The following is a 15,314-nucleotide window of genomic DNA, read 5'->3' on the forward strand; positions in this document are numbered from 1 at the left end:
CCTCTGTCTGCCTCAGTTTCTTCATCTGTAAAATAAGGATAGCACCTATCTCCTAGTATTGTTGTGAGGTTAAAATGAGATGTTTGTAAAACATTTACAAACCTTAAAGCACTGTATAAGTGCTAGTTTATTATTGTTATTATTATTTGTTGTTGTTGTTGTTGTTGTTCAGTTGTTTCAGTCATGTCTGGACTCTTCATGACTCATTTCAGGGTTTTTTGGAAGTGATTTGCCTTTTCCTTCTCCAGCTCATTTTACAGAAGAGGAAACTGACACCAACAGGGTTAAGTGATTTGCCCAGGGTCACACAACCAGTAAGTGTCTGAGACTAGATTTGACCTCAGATCTTCCTGATTCCGGCCTGGTGCTCTATCTACTATGCCACCTAGATGCCTTACTATTATTGTTACTGTTATCATTATTATTTTTATCATTATTATAATACAGCCCACCATGGTGGTGTATGCCTGTCAATCCAGTTCCTGAGGATGCTGAGGTTGGTGGATCTCTTGAGCTTGGGAGTTCTGAGTTGCAATGAGTTATACCAATTGGATGTCTATACTAAGTTTGTCGTTACTATGGTGAGCCTCTAAGAGAAGGTCCAAGTTAGAAATGGAACATGTAAGAGCTCCCATAGTAATCAACGGTAGGATAGAATCATGAGTAACCCTTAAGGAGATGGGGAGACCCAGTCTTAAAAATAAAAAGGAAAAAAGAATTGGCTATACATCATTAATGTGTAACAGTGCACACAATATAGAAATAGATACCCAGATGAGGTTTTTAAAAGCTTGGGGCAAGGGGAATCATAATATGTGAAGGAGCTGTGATTTTGTCAATGAGGGAATTCCCTTCATTAACATACATACAACTTGGCCATGACTTGTTAGAGAAGTTGCTTCCTGAAGCACACAGAGGTTATATGATCTGCTTGGGTCACTCAGAGTACGAGGTGAGATTTAAACCCAGGTCTTCCTTACCCCAAAGCTAGCACTCTATTCCCTTACCCATGCTGCCTCTACACATGCATAAGACCCACATTCTGTTCAATTCCATGAAACCACAAATGCTTAGGTGTTCTGACACTTTTCATTTTTCTGTGTGCTTATTATATTAAAGAGATAAATATGTTAATCTACTATTAACCTCAGGACCAGCCTTGGGCACGATTGTGTAAACAGTCAAATTTGTCCTTAGAATCTTTCTACCTCAAATGCTTCTTTTTTTTTAGGCAATTGGGGTTAAGCGACTTGCCCAGGGTCACACAGCTAGTGTCAAGTGTTTGATCTGAGACTGGATTTGAACTCAAGTCCTCCTGACTTCAGGGCCAGTGCTCTATCCTTTGGACCACCTAGCTGTCCCTTGAATCTTTCTACTTCAGCACTATATATTTTCACCTCAGAGTACAACCTTAGCAAATTATTTTAAGATTTTTATTGATATCTTTTGTTTTTACATCACCTTCATTTCTTAATATATCCCTTTCTTCTCTCCTCCTCAGCAAACCATCCCTTGTAACAAAGAAGAAAAAAAATTAGTAAAACTAATGGGGGGTGATTCCCCCCTTCCCAGTTAGGTCACATAATGGGGCATATAACAAAGGTAATGTGCAAAAATATGCATATACCCAGTAATCTCTTTACAAGGTGTGAAAAGTTACCCAGATTGAATTGGAAAGGGAGCTTGTTACTGGCTGGAGAAAGACTGGCCATAACCTTGGTGAGCCTTAAAAACTCAGCCTGCCAACCTGAAAGAGCAGTCAAGACAGGGAACAGCTTTTTGCTCCTAAGAGGTGGAAGTGAAAGTTCTATCCTTCTCCCCACAATGTGCCATGGTATCTTGCATCAGAGCTACTTCCCCAATGGGAAAAACACCATATCCAGCAGGAAGCGCGCGCACACACACACACACACACTCAAATACAAGCAAGAAGCCATTTCAAGGATCATGACCTTTGACAGAGGAAAATCTGTTATCAATTCAAAATAAAAGTAGCCTTGAGAATTGAGACTTGAGCTATGGAGAGGAAAAGACCCAAGGAGTCCAGCCAAAGCTCTGTGCCCAGGAAGAAGCATGAGAGCTACCACAAGAAAAGACAGGACATAAGAGGTCCCACAGTGCCAGCCAGAGGTCTGAGCTGTCTTGGGCCAAATATATTTCCTAAATATTTGCTTCATGATTAGTGTACCTGAAGCTTATGCCCATACTTCTCCCTGATGCTGTGTGTTTTTGTAGAAGAGTGAATCTCAGGCTTTTGGGAGGAATGTTTTGGTTTTTTTTTTTTTCCCTATGGCATCTTAGTAAATGCCTTCTCTTTGAGCTGATTGTGTGTACTGGCTGACTATCAGAGGTCTCCATGGGGACTCCTGAGCTATATTTTTAGGACTACAGACCCACAGGGTCACTTGGAACCTGTGAGAATGTTCCTTCTTTGGGGATTCACCCTGCAAATCTACTCAGGTGGAGTTAAAGAGATGGCCTAGAGGGGGTGCTACATCACCAGTGCATCAACTGAGTCTGACAGTACATGCAGTGGTCCATTTAGGTATAACTTTAGGGCAATGAGTAAAATCCATTTTTAAAAACCTATTCAGAAGAGCACACTACTTTCCTCAATGAGAGACAGCCCTCCGTGCATGGCAGTATGGGATATTGCTGAACTTGGAAGCAGGATAGATAGGTTCAAACTGGGTCTCTTACATGTCTGTGTGACTTTGGGCAAGTCATGTGATCTCTGAGCATTTCCTGTTCTTTAAAATAAGGATAATAATGACGTTCAAATGAGATAATGTGTATAGAACGCATTTTACAAACCTTAAAATGCTATAAAATGCCAGGCATTATTACTAATGATCCATTTAACTGATAAATCAATAAATTGGTATTTATCAAGCACCAGTGATATGCCAGGCACTGAGGGCACAAAGACAGTCTCTGCCTTCAAGGGGCTTACATTCTATTGGGGAAATAACACACACCTACAAAGAGGTGCACAATACATGCAAAGTAAATTATTGCAAGATAACTTCAGGGGGGAGGTACTAGCAGCTCAGTAAATTAGGAAAAGGCTCATATAGGATGTCCCAAAAATCTTACTGCAGTTTTAAGCTTAAAAAAACTTAAATATTTATAGACCCAGTTTATTAGATACATATACATGCATTTTTGTGGTTTGTGATATATATCCAGTTTTTAAGCTTTATAAAGTTTTAAACTACACTAAGACTTTTGAGACACCATGTAAAAGAGGTAATATTTGTACTTGGCTTTGAAGGAAATGTGGGGATTCTAAGAGGAAGAGGTGAGAAAGGAGTCTCCAAGGCATGAGGGACAGATTACGGTAGGACACAGACACAGGGGAGGGACCTAGTCTCTTCTGTGTCATCCTCTGGAGTTTTTCCAATAGTAAGTTACCCAGACTTCCAGTTCCTTTCTAGTTCATACTGAAATTCCAATTTCCCTTAAATGGCTTCTGAAACTATAATTATTCTCTTGGACTTATTAAATCCCCTGTGCTCTACTCCTCAGCTCTGGTTATTGTTGGCGTGAATTATTGATACGTCCTTCCTAGTTTACGATGTTTGAGTGTGTTTTCAATATTTCATAGAGCTGTTCTCTGAATTGGCTATGGGGACCCAAGAGGGATTTCACTTTGTTAATGCTGTTTCTTGTATATTTGTGGTATTCATTTTGCTTGTCTCATTTAAGCCTCTTTTGAGTGAAACACCTTATTAAAAAACCTCTCTAGTTGGGTGCTATATTTCCTCTTGATTTCATCTTTGACTCTTCTTAGGGAGAAAAACAATCTCTTTGGGGGGAGCTGGCAGCACCCCATTCACCATCCATTATTTTTTTTCCTCTTCCAATGGCCAAAGGGACTTTATCTGGAGATATTTTTTAAGAACAATGGCTCTTCTCTGGATGCAGCCAAGATGTTGTTTATGGCTAAGAAAACTCTGGGAATAGGATTTCCAAAATGGAAGGGCTGAACTCACCTAAATTATGCAGAAGGAAATAACCCTTCTGTTTGGTTTTGTTTTTTTAAGGTGAAAGGAGGGATGTGGGGCAAACTCCTTTCTGGGAAAAAATCAGTGCCAAAAATTGGAGTGCTTATTGATGGGACCCTGGGGTTTTTACCTAGAATGGAGATTCCTGGGGGTTACTTTGGCCATTGACTTCCAAGGCAATATGGACAGGGATAGGGACTGCATCATTTCATTGGTATTAGGAATTCCTGGATAAGGAAATCTCCTCTAACAATACAGATCAACACCGTTTTTTGGAACATAGTGGTAAAGAGTTGCCTAGGACACTGAAAGATTCAATGAATTGGCAGGAGTCCCACAGCCAATATGTGGAAGAGGCAGGTCTTGAACCCAGGTCTTCCTGGTTCAAAACCTAGTTCTTTATCACCTGTACCATACTGCCTCTAAGGCAATGCAAAAAGAAAATCACTCACTCCTTTGGCGTGCTCAGTCATGGCACAGTGGAATAAGAGATAGCATGAAGTAAAAGAATAGAAAAGAAAAGAATAGAATAGTAAAAGAATAGAAAAAAAGTTGGACCTAGAATCAGGAAAACCTGGGTTCAAATCCTGCCTGACTCACTTTACTAACTCTGTGACAATGCATAAGTCTCTTAGCTTCTCTGAATCCTCCATGAAATAAGGAATATATTGCTTGGAGTAAAAACCTGAGAGTAGTGATGCTCAACTAAGATTCAGAATAGATACAAGGTTGGATGTTGGCCTTCGTTATCAAAGAGGACTAAAATGACATCACTATGTCAGGGTCAACATACAGTATGCCCAGCTGTGGTTGATCAGAAAAATACAAGTTTGGAAGGTTCTACTCATAGGTCGGGCACAAATAGTCCATTTGAACACTTGGAGTGGAGATGTCTCTAACTTTGTACATCTCAGGTTTCTTTTGAGATACTGCAATTCTGCTTTGTCCATAGAACATAGCACCTTCTTTGATGAGGACATGCCATGCTGGGCAGTCCTGTGCCAGTGTCTCCCATGTCTCACAATTGATTCCAAAGAGAAACGTCAAGTGTGTCCTTGTATCACTTCTTCTGACCACCATGTGAGCGCTTGCCTTACATAAGTTCTCTGTGAAATAGTCTTTTAGGCAAATGTACATTTGGCATTTGAACAATGTGGGCAGCCCATCAGAGTTGGCTCTCTGTGGTACAAGGTAACCCTAGAGAGGAAGGATCAGATGAAGTAGTGTAGGCAAACCACATTGTTACCTTAAAGCATGACACAATTTAGAATGATTAAATGTATCATTCATGTCTTGATTATCATTATGAATTAAATACAGTAGTCCTGGTTTGTTTTTTTTAAACATTGACTTTTCTTAGCAGATTTTTTTAACCTAGTCAGGAAATTCAGTGACTGTTGGTAACCTATAGACTACACTTTTAGGGATCATTTCTATAGTATGTTACTAGATCATTGTGGCTGAAAGTATAGCACGTAGCATGTAAGGGCAGGCAGCACAGTAGACAGTGTGCTAGGCCTAGAGTCAGGAAGACTCATCTTCCTGAGTTCAAATCCAGCCTCAGACACTTATTAGCTGTGTGACTCTGGGCAAGTTACTTAACCTTATTTGCCTCAGTTTCCTTACCTGTAAAATGAGCTGGAGAAGAAAATGGCAAATCACTCCAGTATCTTTGCCAAGGAAATCCCAAACAGGGTCACAAAGAGTCAGACATGACTGAACAAGAACAACGAATCAATAGCATCTGCTTTCTGAAGACTAGACTAAGTACAGAAGGGCTCCTCACCTGCAGACTGGCCACTTCATAATGACTTCTTTAGCCATGCAACCTATGAAAAAAAAAATAAAAGGCAAAATCGTGCTGTCACAGGATATTAATAATAATAACAACTAATATCTATATAGCATTTTAAGGTTTGCAAAGTACTTCACAATTACTATCATATTTGATCTTCTCAGCCTTGGGAAGAAGATATTATTATTATCCCCACTTTACAGATGAGGAAACTGAGGCAGGTGGAAGTTAAGTGATTTGTCCAGGGTCACACAGCTAGTAAGTATCTGGTGCTGGATTTGAATTCAGTTCTTCCTGACTCCGGATCCAGGACTCTATCTACTGTGCCACCTAACTGTAATCACAGGATCACAGATCTAGACCAGTAGGTCCAAACTATTTTACAGAAGAGAAAACTGAGGTCCAGAGAGGTTGTGACAGTCCTATGTAGCCTCCTTCTCCTTCAACAGTGATATTGGCAAAGGGACAGATAATGCTAAGAATCAGTTCTACATAATCTATAAACATTAACCTAATTATTGGCATTCCAAATGTGAGATTATCAAATCAACAAGTATACATATCACCTTAAGTGACTGATATCAACCTTAACAGTGATAGACTAGAGAGTCTCCAGAGGAGGTCAACCAGGATGCCGAAACATGCTGAGTTCAGGTCACGTGAGGATTGGCTGAAGGAACTAGGAACTGAAGAAAAGACGCAAGGAAAACATCATAGCTGTCTTCAGAAACGTGAAGGGCTGACTTATTCTGTTCAACAGTCAAGGGCAGAAGGGCAGCTAGGTGGCGCAGCGGATAGAGCACCGGCCCTGAAGTCAGGAGGACCTGAGTTTAAATTTGGCCTCAGCCTTCCAGAGTTGCCTTCATTTGCTCATCTGTAAAATGAATGGGAAAAGGAGATGGCAAACCACTCCAGCATCTTCGCCAAGAAAAGCCCAAACAGTCACAAAGAGTTAGACATGACTGAAATGACCGAACAACAACAACAAGGCTTCCAGTATCCTCAGTGTTTGATTCCATACAGACCCTGCCCTCAAATACGTAGTCTTGAGTTTAGGACCTATTTTGTCATTGTGTATTGAGGTACACAAACAAACAGTTGTTATGAAACTGGTGCTCAAGGGTGAGAATAGAACTTCATCAAAGACTGTTAAATTTGGGGATGCCTACGGACTAAGCCAAAGGTAACATCGAAAGAATTTTATACAATGCTGTGGTGGAAGGTACTAGGGCTGGTGAAAGCTTACAGGTAGGAAAGGCCAGTGACCACACTCCAGTAAAACCATCTTGGCAAATGGGTTAAACTAGGTTGAGGATAACCTATGGGCCTCAATCCCCTTGGTGAGTTGGGGGGATGTCTATCCCAAGCATGCGAAGACTCCCCCCAGCGGAAAGGGCCAATGAGAACAATTTGTTCCAATGGCCATGAAGGAGGCTGAAGTAGGCGCTGTGGAACACTTAGAGTTTGGTAAGGCATTGAAGATGCCAAGGTCATTCACTATGTCCTGACCATCATCAGTCCTCCTGACTTTTGTGCTGCCACTTGACTTCAATGACTCAGAAAGAGAGAGTGAGGCTGACGACTTTGTGCAACTCTGTCTCACTCCAATTCAAACTCAAGTCAAGACATCACCCATGATGTCATTGGTCCTCTTCAAAAACAGAAGGATGAACAACAGGTAGGAGTATAAAGCAGATGCTGTGTTGTGTTTCAATTACCAAAACTGTGGGGCTTTCCCAGAAGCCCCTAGAGATAACTTGGGAAAAAGGAGATTTGAGTACTGACATGGATCTGTGATATCATTAGCCCAGGTACTCCCCCCAGCAATGCACATCTCCAGTCATTCATGCCTGCCTTTCTCATGGGACCCTTGTCCTTGTCTGCCCATCCACTGCATAGATCCATCCAATGGGCTGGAGGACTTTCTCTTTCTCCAAACATCACCAGGATAATCATGGCACACATGGCATGTTCATAAGTTATTCCTCACTCATCTTCACAATCAGTCTTTCTTCTTTTCCTCATGCATTTTGTGATGACATCCTTTACTATATAGATCTTGTTACTATATAATTACTATATAGTTATAGAACTTACTACATAGTTCTATGTGTTACAGTTTGCTCACACTGCCCTACCCCTGCCCAGTGCCTACTGAGTGATGTTCATTTTTAGTTCCCTGGAAACTGTAGTTGTCACAAAGCACTGGTTCTACTAGCAAGAGGAGGTTTACTTAACCACAGCATGCAAAGGATATTCAGCAAGGACAATACTGCATTGGTTCAGCTTAGCGCAGCTTTTCATCTCTGTGTTGCTCATGTTAAGGCAGGCTAGCTATTAAAAAAGGTAAATCTTTGCTTCAGGGAGCAGTCTGAAGCCATTAAAAGAACTTGGTAATTTGCAAAAAGCAATACAGCCCACTCCCTTTCTCCTTCTTATTTCTAGGCCAAACTCATTGTCCATTCGTCCTGTGTGTCCAAGGTATATATACTCTTGGACAAACTTTATAATTTGTTCTTCTTTAGTCTGAACTAAAGGCATTCTTCATCCACTCAGACTTTCTTGTGGGGATGGTTAGGCTAAACTCTTTTGAGTGGTTTTGAATCACATCCATATCTGAATAACATATTTATTATATTTTAGCAGATAGGAAATGACTCATTACCAATGTGGGAGTCATTCCAAAATCAGATCTTTGCATGCTGTCAGCCCACCAACTTACCAAAGAAAATATTCATGTTAGAACAATATTCATGTTAGAAGGAAGGATAAAAAGGAGGATAGGATGTGACATATACTTAAAGCAACTCCAATCTGACCTGTTTATATAAGTTAATGATGCCAACAATGGGATATAGATGGAAGAAAGGATAGAGACACTGATTATAGTAAAGCTAATTGACGTAAAATAGAAAGATGACTGACATAAATTAGTTGCCATGATGGGGAGACCAAAAGAACTTAAAAATGCCTTGGTCAACAAATACTTGGCATACTTGATGATCCAAGCTATGTGACGGCCAAGGACAATATGTCAATCAATCAACAAGTATTTAATAATTGCCTATTATGTGCCAGACACTATGCTAGGTGCTAGGAATACAAAAGCAAAGAATCAATTCCTACCTTCAGGGAGCTTATACTCTAATGGGAGAAACACTCTGTATATATACATATAGTATATAAATAATAAATATAAATAGGATAAACACAAAATAAAAACAAGGTAATAAAGGAAGAGGGGCACTAGCAGTTGGTAGGGTATCAGGAAAGACTTCATGCAGAAGGTGATGCTTGAGCTGCATATTTAAAGAAGAGAGTTATCCCATGAAAGTGGAGCTCAGAAATGGGTACATTCTAGGTCTTGGGAACAGCCAATACAAGAGCACAGAGATGGGGTGCCACATGTAAGAAAGTGAGACAAAGCAAGTTTGGCTAGATCATAAAATGCAGGAAGTAATGTAAAAAAAGTTTAAAAAAAAAAGGCTGGAAATATAGGATGAAGCAAGGTTATAGAGGGCTTTAAAAAACAAAAGATTTTATATTTTATCCTAGAGGCAGTAGGGAAGAACTGGAGTTTATTGAGTGAGGAAGTGATGGGGACAGATCTTTGCTTAAGAAAAACCACACTGGTGGCTATGTAGTGGATAGACTGGAGTGGGCAGAGACTTGAAGCAAGAAGACCAATTAGGAGGTTGGTGCAATTTTTTGGGGAAAGGTGATGATAGTCTGAACCAGAAGGGTGCCTGTGTGAGTAGAGAGAAGGGTTTGGGTAAGATAGATATAAAGGTTGAAACAGCAAGATTTGACAACTGATTAAATATGTGAGATCAGAGAGAATAATGAATTAAGAATGATAAAGTTATATATCTGGAAGACTGGAAGGATGGTAGTACTTTTGATAGAAACAGAGAATTTTAGAAGAAGGGTGGGTTGGGGGGGGTGGATAATGAGTATAGTTTTGGACATGTTTAGTTTGAGATGTGTCCAGGACATCCAATTTGAAATGTTCAAGAGGCAGCTAATCAGAGTACTGAAATCCAGGGTTGAAATGGGGGTTGCATATATACATGTATGAGTCATCTGCATAGGTATGATAATAAGACCAGTGGAAACTGACGAGGAGAGAGAGAGAAAAGGGGAAAGAGGAGAGGACAGGAGAGGAGAGGGCCTAGGACAGAGGCATAAGAGACATTCACAGTTAGGGAATGTGATATTGGTAATGAGCCAGGAGTGGTCAGACAAGTAGGAGGGGAACTAGGAGAGAGGAGTATCACAAAAACATAGAAAGGAGGGAGAATCCAGGAGGAGAACATGATCAACAAATGATCGAGAAGCATAAGGATGATGAAAACATTCAAATTAGCAATAAGAGACTTTTGGTAACTTTGGAGTGAGCACTTTTAGCTAAGTGGTGAGGTAGGAAACCAGTTCTCAAAGGGCTGAAGAGTGAGTGTGAGGGGAAGAAGTGGAAACAGTATAAGGGTAGACAGATTTTTTCTAGTTTGGCTGAGAAAGGGAAGAGTTATAGGATAACAGTTTGAGAGGGTGGTAGCATCTAGGGAAGGTTTTTAAGGATGGGGAGATTTGACATGATTGAAGGCAGCAAGAAAGAAACCAGTAGACAAGAAGAGGTTGAAAATTGGGGGAGAGGATGAGTGAGGGGAAAATCTGTTGGACAAGACAAGAGTGGATGAGATCAAGGACACTTTTTGGTCTTGGCAAGGAGAAGGGCCAATTTATTTTCAGAGACTATAGGAAAGACAGGGGTAGGGGGGAGAGGTGATACCAAGGGGTTTTGAGATGAAGAGATGGGAAAAACAGGGATCTTATAGCCAATGGCCTCAACTTTTCAGTGAAGTATAAGGGGAAGTCCTCAACTAAGAAGATGAATAGAGGGGGCAGGTATAGGAAGCTTGAGAAGAGAAGACTTGGAATAGTTTCTATGGGAAGTGACATAGGGAATCAATTATGGAGGAATAAAAGAACTGTCTTGCTACAATAGGCACCCAGTTGAAGCTGGATAATATAAATTTGTAACATACTTAGTTCAGCATGGTTATGTGAGTTCTTTCAGTTATGTTCAGCTGTATGAGTAGGAGTGAAACAGGCAAGTAGGGGGAGCGATCCCAGACTAAGGACTAGCAAGGAATGAATAGGACTGAGGAGGGAAGCATTTGAGAGCAAAGGGCAGTGTAGAGTTTGCTAGATTTGAGAACAGAGGATGAAATGAATTAGTTAACTATTGGGTCTAGATTATAAAGGGAGAAAAGTTAAGTCAGAGCAGGAAGAGTGACCTGAGACAGTGCGTCAGAGTGGAAAGATCGGAGATTGTGATGAGACCAACATGGGTGTAGACTATATAAATATAAATTCACTTGTAAAAACTAATGAAGAAGGATAGCAGAAGATTATTAATGATACCACATTATAAAATAGAGAGCAGTGAAGGATAAAACCAGTTTAAAGAAACCTTTGCAAGAAACCCAACTAAACAAAGGGTAGAGTCTTTACTTGAGTTTTCCCTTTATGACCAGTGGTTGATGAGTGAGTTAAAAATCTATCAGAGAATAAATGAATGGATGAATGAAAGAAAAAATCATTTATTATGTGCTTTAATCACTGTGGATAGAAATAGAAAAAGTGAGACAGCCCCTGCTCTCATAAAACTAACCTTCTAATCTGGTGATACAACACACAAACAAAGTTCAGCTACAGAGCTGATATTAAGCCCCCATGTCCTTAACTTGCATCGGTAGGTCAAATGACAGTACTCTGGGTCTGGAGGACATAGAGGCAGGGCAGATGATAAAGTTTCGAGGACCTTAGGATGTAGGAAAATGGCAAGCCTGTTGGTTTTCCATCTCACCAGAAAGAATAGAGTTGGTGACTCTTAAGTGGTATGACAAGTCAAGCATCCCAGATGTCCCCAGGAAGGTCCTGCAGTCTGGATTGGTGAAAGGGGTGAAGGAAGGCAAGGAGGGAGTGTGTCACCAGTAGTGGTGAGAGAGAACAGAATAGGTTGTGGATCATGTTCAAGTTTTATCAGGGAGGGAGACCCCTCCTCATAGGTCACTGACAGAGGCTATCACTAACAGTAACAGGGCCTAGGCCTGTTCAACAGACTGTCATTTAATGAGTATAGTCAGAGAGGGTCCACTACCTACAATTATGGTTATTTTCAGAAGGATTTGCCCATCTTTAGGATGGCCTTTGGGAAATTGTGAAGTATTTTTAATGTCCCCAAGTTTTCCTTGAAACAAAGTCCAAAAAAAAAAGATAATAATAATCACTAACTTTTATATAGTGCTTTAAAGTTTGCAAAGTACTTTATAAGTATTATGTCATTTTATCTTTATAACAGTCCTGGGAGGTAGGGGCTATTATTATCCCATTTTATTGATGAGGAAACTGAGAAAGAGAGACATTAAGTGACTTGCCCAGGATCACACAGCTAATAAGTGTCTGAGGCTGGATTTGACCTGAGCTCTTCCTGACCCCAGATCCAGTGCTCTATTCATTGAATCACCTAGCTACCAGTCAGATGGGATCATACCAATTTGAGCACATACCACTAAAGGATTCCTGCTGTCCCTACCAATATTTAACAAATGATAGCAAAAGTGGCTAGTGTTATAAACTGTCTGGAGGTGTTGGTTCATCTAGATCTCATCATTTTTGGAAAGATCCTCAAAAAGCATGAGAGGAAAAACTACTGAAGGTATTTTTTTTTTAGGTACTGAAGGTATTATTAGCTCAACTAGAAGCACCTGGTCTAAAAAGTTCAATCAGAAAATGCCAGTTTTATAGAACCTTTGTCAGGTACATGGATCATCCAGTATGTATGAACTCTGAGAAGACAGAAAGGGTTGTCACCTGGTCACGGCTGAAGAATTACTGAAAGTACAAGATGGCTCTAGGCTTCAGTGCCTGTTATTTGGAGAGTTTTGAAACTAAGAGTGAGGGAGGCAAGAAAAGAGTGGCTGGAAAAACGGATGGATGAATGGATGGATGGATGGAGGGAGGGAGGGAGGAATGGACGGAGGGAGGGAGGGATGGATGACTAACTGAATCCTAACACATGTATCCTAACCATGAAAACACAGCTGGTAAGGGATCAAACCAATGGCAGTAGAGAAAAGAAGACTCATTTCCCCCCACCCCAAAAAAATTCCTCAGGGTACTCTGGAATCCTGAGGGGTGATTTAGTAGGTCTGGCCCTAAGAGAGTGGGATCAAAGATGATTTGCTACACAAGTGGGTTATGATTTTCATAATCTAGACAGAGAATCAGGGTGGAGCACAAAAAGGGAAAATGGTTACTGGGAAATCCAGGCTAATCTGTTTCAGTATATGCAGAGTTCTGTTATAGGCAGCTAGTGCCACAGTGGATGAACTACCGGTCCTAGAAATACCCAAGGTCAAATCTGGCTTCAGACACTAACTGTATGACTCTGGGCAAGTCACTTAATCTCTGTTTGCCTCAGTTTCTTCAACTTTAAATGAAGATAATAATAACATCTACCTCACAGGATTGTTGTGAGGATCAAATGAGATAGTATTTGTCAAAAGCAGGTAGCGCATAACAGGTACTCAATAAATGGTTATACCATTCCATTCTATTTCTGATCCAGAATCCTGATATCCTTTGAAAACACAAGGAAATACTAGACTAGTAGAGAACAATCCTATCCTAAGTAGTTGAATGATTAGGTAATCTGCCAGTCTACAAAATATCTCCAGAGACTAGATGGGGTCCTACAGGAGTGGTATTTCATAACAGCTGTTGCTCAGAGGTGAATTACTTGGATTCTTCGCCAAACAGGAGAGGAATGAGAGAGAATCAAGCAACCAGGCTTTAAAAAGGGTCCATCCTACAGTCATAAATGAATCTGTTGGCACCTGATGATAACCCAGATACCAGACTAAGATAGGAACGAAGAGGAAGCTACCTGTTTATAGCTTTTGGGGGTTTGGGGAAGTCTGACAAGGCTATGCCAACCTCAGGAGATCTCTGCCTGGACAGGGGACTGAACGCAGTGGCCAACTTGTTCCTGCCTGATACCCCAGCTTTGGAGGCTTACAAGGGGAAAGAGGCCACAAATAGAGTCTGACTCAGGGGACGGCCTTTTCTCAATTCTCATCCTTCTGGGCCTTTGGGCAGCATTTGACACCACGGACCACCCCCTCCTATGTATTCTCTCCTCTCTAGGTTTTTGTCTTTTCTACCTGGAGCTCTTGACCCCTTGATAAAGAGTTAGGATTCCTCCCACTTCTCTGACCACTCCTTCTCAGTCTCCTTTGTTGCATCTTCATGTCATTAAATAAATATGGAAAGTGCTTACCACAGTGTCTGGCACAAAGCAGGTATTCAATAAATGCTTGTTCCCTTTCTTATTTCCCTCATGCTAACTACAGTGGCCTTCTAGGGTCTATCTTGTGCCCTCTTGTTTTTTCTTTCTTTAACGTTTCACTTGGTGATCTCTTCAGCTCAATAATCATCTCTATGCAGAGGATTCACAGCTCTATTCATCCAACCCTCATCTCTTTCCTAAGCTCCAGTTTTTTGTTTTTTGGGTGAGGTAATTGAGGTTAAGTGACTTGCCCAGAATCACACAGCTAGTAAGTGTTATGTGTCTGAGGCTGGATTTGAACTCAGGTCCTCCTGACTCCAGGGCTGGTGCTCTACCCACTGCATCACCTAGCTGGCCCCTAAGCTCCAGCTCCGAATCACCAACTGCCTCTTGGACATTTTGAACTGGATGTCTCATAAGCATCCCAAACTCAACATGTACAAAACATTATTTTCCCCTTCAAACCTATTCTTCTTCTGAATTTCCCCTCTTATTATCAAGGATACCACCATCCTTCCAGTCAGTCAAGGTCAAAAACCTTGGTGTCATCCTTGACTTTCCACTCTTACTCACCACACATATTCAGTTAGTCACCAAATTGTGTCATTTCTTTCTTCACATCTATTTATCTCTCACATACCAGTTCAGGCTCTCATGACCTCCAGGATCAAATATAGTCCTCTGTTTAGTATTTAAAGTTTTTCATAACCTGGTCACTTCCCTTCTTTCCAGTTTTCTTGTAGATACTGTTGTTTAATCCTTCTAGTTATGTCTATCTTTAGTTTTATCTATCTATGTCTAACCCCATTTGGGGTTTTCTTAGCAAAGATAATGGAGGGATTTACCATTTCCTTCTCCAGCTCATTTTATAGATGAGGAAACTGAGGCAAACAGAGTTAAGTGACTTGCCCAGGGTCACACAGCTAGGAAGTGTCTGAGGCCAGATTTGAACTAAAGAAGATGAGTCTTTCTGACTCCAGGCCCAGCACTCTATCTACTGTGCCACCTAGCTGCTCTTCTTTTAAATTTACCCCCTCCAAGTACACTAGAGTCTAGACATACTAGCCTACTTGCTTTCCCTCATACATGAGGGAATCTCCGTTTCCAGCCTTCATGCCTTGTCTTTTCTCTTCTTTCCTTTCCTTTCCTTTTCCTTTTT

The 15,314-nt window shown here is 40.8% G+C and overlaps 1 pseudogene; it reads left to right on the forward strand.

The window, feature by feature from the left end:
• Nucleotides 1-5,415: 5,415 nt before the first annotated feature.
• Nucleotides 5,416-5,491, forward strand: LOC114052538 (annotated as a pseudogene).
• Nucleotides 5,492-15,314: the final 9,823 nt, after the last annotated feature.

Source organism: Vombatus ursinus, unplaced genomic scaffold, assembly GCF_900497805.2.
Source record: "Vombatus ursinus unplaced genomic scaffold, bare-nosed wombat genome assembly UNPS02014807.1, whole genome shotgun sequence".
Classification (NCBI taxonomy): Eukaryota; Metazoa; Chordata; class Mammalia; order Diprotodontia; family Vombatidae; genus Vombatus; species Vombatus ursinus.